This window comes from Silene latifolia, chromosome 2 (assembly GCF_048544455.1).
Source record: "Silene latifolia isolate original U9 population chromosome 2, ASM4854445v1, whole genome shotgun sequence".
Lineage (NCBI taxonomy): Eukaryota > Viridiplantae > Streptophyta > Magnoliopsida > Caryophyllales > Caryophyllaceae > Silene > Silene latifolia.
In genome coordinates this window covers 121,010,037-121,017,686 of record NC_133527.1, presented here as the reverse complement: position 1 = coordinate 121,017,686, position 7,650 = coordinate 121,010,037, and the positions used below count along the sequence as shown (strand labels likewise).

Genomic DNA, 7,650 nt, shown 5'->3' with positions numbered 1-7,650 from the left:
TGTTCCAAAACTTTCTTTTGGTCTCCTCGTGTAGTTATCTTAAGAATATGCTCTTATGATTACTTCACTTGGTCTCTATAGTCATATAGAACTTACTTGAGACCATAGATCTCATCTATTGGGTATACTATGTGAATAGATATACCTTCATTCAAATCATTCTCTCTTGCGTAGATCTCATTTACACAAGTACACAAATTTATCTTGTCTCGTGTGTTGTGTCCTCATTTTTCTCCCACTCTATCTTTAGAATAAATACACTATAGATTCAAAGATAGCATATGAGACACAAATAATGATGTTGAAGTTATAAGGAGAACTATCTCATAGACTGACTAATAGTTTTAGATTTCATACGTGTACTTGGTGATTGACATACCTTTAAGAGAGTTCATAGACTCAAAATTAGTTTATAAATGATCATACACAAGCCTTAAGCATGTGGACATATAATGAAACCCGTCATTATATTTGTCTATTAGATCACTTTAAGTTATATGTTTCTAAGATTAAGCATTTAAACATGAATTTTAGAACAAAAGGATAAAATGATAAAACGGGTGACTTGGGTTGCAAACCAAGTCACCATTATCCAAAATACAACCCATTATCCAAAATACCTTTCCATGTCAAACACGGAAACTTAAGGTTCTAAAATCCAAAACATGAATAAAATAAGACAATAAAAAGCAAAGCTCCATGAAAGTTATTCCTAGCTTCTTGATGGTATCTTATGCTTGCTTTTCCTTTCCCTTGTCTTTGCTTGGTGGAGGCCCTATTTACAATAAAAAGGGAGATACATTATCACAACTTTGCATCATAATACCATAGTTGAATTAGAAACATAAATGAAGGATAGTCATTTACCTACTGGAGTAATCTTTCCAGCCTTAATATCACCAAGGTATTTGGAACAATTTCTTTTCCAATGTCCCATACCATTACAATAATGGCATTTATCAAGAGGACCCTTCTTGATTTTTGAAGTGCTAGCTTCACAAGTCTTAGCTTTGGTGAATGTGGGAGTTTGCTTCTTACCCTTCCTCCCATTCTTCTTGAACTTCCCCATACTCTTAGTGCTTATGTTAAGCACATCTTTTGGTGGGTTCACATTTAACCCCATGTCCCTCTCGGCTTGCACAAGTAACTTGTGCAATTCTTCAAGAGACACATCCTTGTCTTGCATGTTAAAATTCACCCGGAATTGAACATACGCTTTGACTTTGGACAAGGAGTGTAGAATCCTATCTACAATGAGTTCTTTGGGGATTTCAACCTTTTGAATTTTCAAGGTCTCGACAAGCTCCATGAGTTTGAGCACATGAGGGCTAACCTTTTGGCCCTCTTTGAAGTCGAGATCAAAGAATGCCGCGGCCGCCTCATATTGGACGATCCGCGGAGTTTGTGAAAACATTGTCACAAGCTTGGAGTAAATCTCATTAGCGTTGCCCATTTAAAGGCTCTCCTTTGGAGATCCGCCTCCATCGCAAATATCAAGACATTTTTCATTGCGGCGGACTCCTTTTGGTAAGCCTCATATGCTTCCCTAGTGGCGGCGGTCAACCTAGTAGTAGGTTCGGGTGGAGAGGCCTCGGTAAGGTAACGAAGCTTGTCGTCACCTTGGGCGGCTAGTTTGAGTTGGGCATCCCAATCGGAGAAATTTGACCCATTCTTTTCAAGTTTACATCGATCCATGAAGGATCGGAGCCAAGATGTATTAGCGAGAGGCGTGGCATTAGGGGTTGGTGTAGCCATTTGTTATGAGAAAATGAAGTGGTCTACAAAACAAAATATAAGGAGTAAAACAAATGTCGTTTTAACAATAATACTCGTAAAAATTATAATTTAAACAAGTTTTATGCATTTTTCTAGTGACCTCTACCCAACTAGATAAATGAATCCAAGACCCAAATTCATATTAACTTGGGCACGGTGTGGCCGATACATCCCTTATTAATATAACTCGGTGGATTAACGTTTTAATCGATTCTACTTTTAGAACTCTTGGTCGATAATATTACATTAACAATTATCTTTAGCCCAAAACACATCCGACAAGGGCACGGTGTGGCCGATACATCCCTTATCAAAAACTTTTGTTGAGTTCAATCCAAATTTCGAATAAATGTGTCCATTATCCAAACCCATATTAACTTAGGCACGGTGTGGCCGATACATCCCTTATTAACATGAATTCAGTGGATAGACATTTATCACCCACTTCCCCTACGTAACAAGGTTTGTACCCCGGTGTGGCCGAGTGCACTCCCTCGCGAAATAGGTTTTCATGGTTTCTACTATTTGGTAAGGCTATGTCTCAATTAATTGTTTTAGCGAGAGGTCATGTCAATTTGTTATCTATCACGTTTTAAGTGAACTAAAGCGGTGAACTACGATAATTTTAATTGACACGGTCGATAAACTCGATGAAAGAAGATGCATGTTTTAGTTATGGCGATTTAGCGATGCATGTGACATATAAATAAAATGCAAACATAAAATAAATCCTAGTATGGCCTTCCTAAAATAGAAAAACTATTTAACTATTACATATTCGGAAACCAACTCCATTGGTCCCTTGAACTTCGGTTGTGGCACGCATCTCGAGGTAACACCGTCTTTATGTATCGCCATCTTGAAGAAATCCGTCTTTGGGAACTCCGAAATGAATAAAATTACATAATAAATTACATAATTTTCTATTATACATTTGTAACTAAAATAAAATAAATCTATTAAATTACAAAACGGTGATACGAGATCACAATAAAATTACAACCGAATCGATATTCCCATGCATTTCGGGAAATACCAATTAAAATCTAAGGCCATACTAAGTAAAAATTACATAATTCAAAAATTACATAAATTAAAATTATGACAATCATAAAGAAAATGCAGCATTATAATATGTATGAACATGCCCAATTTTATGCTAAATCGCCTTTAATTAGCCAATATCGTATATTACTCGGTTTTTACGGATTTGCGTGATTTCAACATTTTACAATCACAAAAATTACAAAAATTCATATTTATGCATAAGTTAATTACCCTAACCTCTTAGGACTCAAAAATTTAGTCTTCACTAATTATCTGACCATAATTAACTCATATTTATAAAATTTGTTCATTAATGGACTTAAAATTATAAAAATAAGCTATAAACTTCAAATAAATCACAAAATTTCAAATGAATTCAAAATTTGAAATTTTAAACTCATGAACATTCTGGAAAAATACCATGACACTCATAATGTTCAAAAACTTAGGTTAAAATTTTCGAAATTTTTCCGGAAGAACAATGTTGCGGTTTATCCGTTTTAACTAAAATAATCATAAAAACATGAGGAAAATTATATTCATCAACTTTTCAATTTTAGATCTGAAAAAGATAATAAAATGCAACATATAATGTTTTTACTTAGTCATAGATTATGTTTTATTAATTTTTCACTAATAATGTCACTATTTATGCTATTTTTCTTCAAAAATCCATAAATCATGCAAAAAGACTTCACTATAGCCCATTATTTTACACACATCTTGTAAAATTGCATGTGATAACATACTAAATTTCTATGACCAGATTCGAAATTTATCTCATATTAACCTATTTTTCACCTAAATCCGAATTTAATAATGAAAACTCCATTTTTCGAGCATAAGAAGTCCAAAAATTATGAAAATTTACAGGTTATCTCAAAATAATATATGTGACAACATATCCAAAAATCACTGGAAAATTCGAAGTATAGCTAATTTTAGACCGAAAATGACATTTTTACTCATAAAATCATATTTAAATGCCATTATTGTATAAAATGAACAATAAAAATCCGTAAATTAACCAAAATATCCTAAAACATTTTAGGACCAGAAATTTAACATGCATAAATTTATTTCGTGATATCTCATAATAATACAAATTATTCAAGTTTTATATGTTAATCTTTATAACTCGGAAAAACTTTTAACCGATTTGCATGCAAACAACCATGGCTCATGATACCGATTGAAGGAAAAAGTAGATCTATATACTTAACATACTCATATATGTTTTGATTTAATTTGTCATAAAATTAACAAATGATCTTATGCATGCAAACATTTAAACAAAATAAAGAAGAAACATTGTTCTTACATTGGATTTTCGGTTTATAGGGCACAAGAGAGATCACCTTTCTCTCTTGTTCTTGTACTTTCCTTTAATGGAAGAACTAAGATCCAAGTATAGGATCTCTCCCAAAGCTTTATACCCAAAGCTCACTCTTAATAAAATTAATACTATGAATACTAGATAATATTAATTTTGTAGAAAAATGACCCAAAAATATTATAAGACTCTTTAATATTTTCGGTTTTATGGGAGAGGAAGAAGGAAGCTTTTTATCTCTCTAAAACTCAAAGTTTTGATGAATAATGAATGAAAAATACACTAACTACATTTTAGTGTATATTAGGTGAAAATAAGATGAAAAACCAAAGTGGTTTTGTCATCTCAAAAACCGGGTGGAGGGGTGGATTTGAGGGAGCCAATGCATGCTAGAATTGTTCTTTTACAATGAGCAATAGATTGCAAGGCTAGTCTATAATGCAAATGATTGTGTTTTCCATTAACTTAATCAAACACAATATTTAGCCTAATCCTCCCCTAATTTCGGTACCTTCATAAAATGGAACCCATTTTATTTTTGTCAAATTTGTCAATATGTCACATGTCATATGTTACATAAATTGTTATGTATTTTTAACATATTAAAAATCAACGTATTAATAAAATACGTCATATACAAAAATCGACTTTAGTAATTCATAATTACTTGTACCAAAATATTTTACCAATTATAAATCACAACAAATTGTATTTATAATAATTCATTCAAATTCAATTGTTTCTTTAAACAATAATTTCATCTGAGTAATGATACAATTCGATTACTCAGACCGTATCTCATTTAATCAAATTCCAATGTGATACGTAAATTTTACTTCCAAAATCGTCCGTCAATTTTCAAGTAATTTAATTAACTCATAACGTTATACGATTAATTAAATGATCAATTAAGAGTGTTGCCCTATAGGTATGACCTAGGGGATCAACTGATCACCACCGTCGCACGACAGTAATGTCAAACTCTAGTCAGCCAATCATTACCGATATATGTTGATCAGTTGACAGTAAAAATTACTTCCCAAATGTATTCTTTATAATGAGATTTAAACATGTGATCATCATGATCAACAGTCGTGATCGCATTATTGTCGGAGGACACATATTCCAACAGAAACTTGACTTGGGAAAAGGAGGGGCGCAAAATTAGAAGGTGGAGAGTAAGGTGGTATACAAGAGGGATCAAAGACATGCAAGTTATCAACACCACTCATCAAACAATCATTCAAGGGGGTTTGGGGAGCATAAGAAGAGAAAATGTCAAGACTATCTCCAAAACCACCACCTGATACATAATTAGATGAAGAAACATGCATAGAATCATTTGAGTAAAGGGAAGCATGGTATGATTGAACATTAAGCATATCATCATCATCCATCATGTTCACATACATGGGAGGTGGGGAATAAACATATGAAGGGAAAACTTGAGAAGTATGTCCTACTCCACCACATGAGTCACAAGATGATGAAAAGTCATACATACCACACATATTCATTGGGGGAAGGGAAGCATGTTGAGATTGAATTTTATGCACATTATCAAGAAGTAAAGAGTCTACCTTCTTAGTCAAGTCATCGGGTAATGAATGAATATCCGAGTTGACTCTAGCTTGTGGGTCTCTCTTAGGTACCACTCTAATAAATCCCCACTCCTCATCGGCTCTAGCCATTCTCTCAATTAAATCATAAGCTTCTTTAGCATTCAAATCATGAAATTTTCCTCTAGAAGCCATTATGATCAAATCTCTATTATATGGAAGCAAGTTTTGAAAGAAGGTCGAAGTGGTTAGCCAAGAGGGGATTCTATGATGGGGACAAGCACTCAAAAGCCCTTTAAACCTCTCCCATGACTCACTAAAACCCTCAAACTCATCTGTTTGAAAGGTAAGAATGTCATGTCTAAATTTGAAGGTTTTAGAAGGTGAGAAGTATTTGTAGAAAAAGGCTTTAACTAAATCATTCCAATAAGAGAAGGTGTTGGGAGGGTGCGAGTACAACCATTTTCTAGCTCCATCCTTAAGGCAAAATGGAAAAAGAAGAAGCTTTATGATTTCATTGGGCACTCCCTCCCTTCTCACAAGACCACACAAATACTCAAAAGTCCTCAGATGTCCAAGAACATCCTCACTCTCAAGTCCATGAAAGGCATCCCAGCCAAGTGACATAATAAACTCTGGATCAATATCAAAATCATGGCCTTTAAAAAAATTGAATGCAAAATTCTAAATGCAAGACTCTAAATGCAAGTGACTAATAACAACCAACTAAAGATGCAAGTAATGAACAAATAACATGTTTTTTATTTTTCAAATATTCAAATTTTTTTGTTTTGTTTTTGTTTTAATGAAAAAGCAATAAAGTGACTAGTCCCGAAACTTAGACTAAGACTTATATCTAACTATGCACCATCCCCGGCGACGGCGCCATTTTGATACCAGGGTTTGTCGTACTCCTCGATATGCAAACAATATTTATAAACTCAATACCAAACTAATGAATGTAGTAGGGTAAGGAGGTCGATCCACAAAGATGGTGTGTTAGAAATGTTTATAAGTCTCGGTCTTCGTTTTAGTCTAGTCGGTCAATAGGATTGAAGTGGTTATATATGCTAAATATCTAACCTAAGAACATGAAATAAATGAACAAGCAAGTAACCAAGCAAGGTAAGTACAATGAGAAGGGAGACTAGGGTGTCGGGGTCACCAAAGTAGGAAGTCTAGGTGTGTCCTTATCTCTCGATATGAGACGATCCTTGGGTCAAGTCTAGTTGAACTCTCGCCCTAACTAACCTCAACCCACCTATCTAGTACGGTCCAACTAAGCCCGACTCTCGCCGCAAGCAAGTTAAACCAAACACATGGAGAGCCTAACTCTCGCTCAAGCAATCCCACACATGTTCAAAGAACAAGATAAGAGGCAATCATCCAACGAAATATGTCAACAAATGAAACTATGAATATGAGTATTTTGTCTAGATAAAGCTTAAGCACTATACTAACTACTCTTAAACTCTCGCTTCAAAGAATAGCTAATAAGGAGAGTGGAATTGCTCAAGCTCTCACTTGGGCATTTCCACAAATACCTTGTATGCATGAGCTTAGAGACAAGTTGCCCATAATGATTAGCATTCAAATATGACTCAAATCCAACCCATTAATCCCACAAGAGCTTCCCCTTAACCCTAGACATAGACTACTCAAACATATTAATGGAAATAGAAGCAAAGGATGAATAAATTAACAAGTAATTAACAAGAACAAACATGATGTAAAAGCAAGTAATTAAGCAACCTATAAACATGTAAATAATTGAGAGGAAGAGGAATTAAGAGAAGGATTATACCAATCTTAATTAAAGGAGAAAACTTGGTTGAAAATAATAAGGAAAGAATATCTTCCTCCTTCAAATTACAACCCACTAATCTAAAATGTAAACTATTGATAATTGTAGAACTTGCATAAACTAAAGAGGAA

The 7,650-nt window shown here is 33.9% G+C and overlaps 1 non-coding gene across 1 annotated transcript; it reads left to right on the top strand.

Moving 5' to 3' along the window:
- Nucleotides 1-5,977: 5,977 nt before the first annotated feature.
- LOC141644929 (small nucleolar RNA R71) lies at nucleotides 5,978-6,084 on the top strand. Its single transcript, XR_012544529.1, has one exon. It is a non-coding gene; the product is annotated as a small nucleolar RNA R71 (small nucleolar RNA).
- The last annotated feature ends 1,566 nt before the right edge of the window (nucleotides 6,085-7,650 follow it).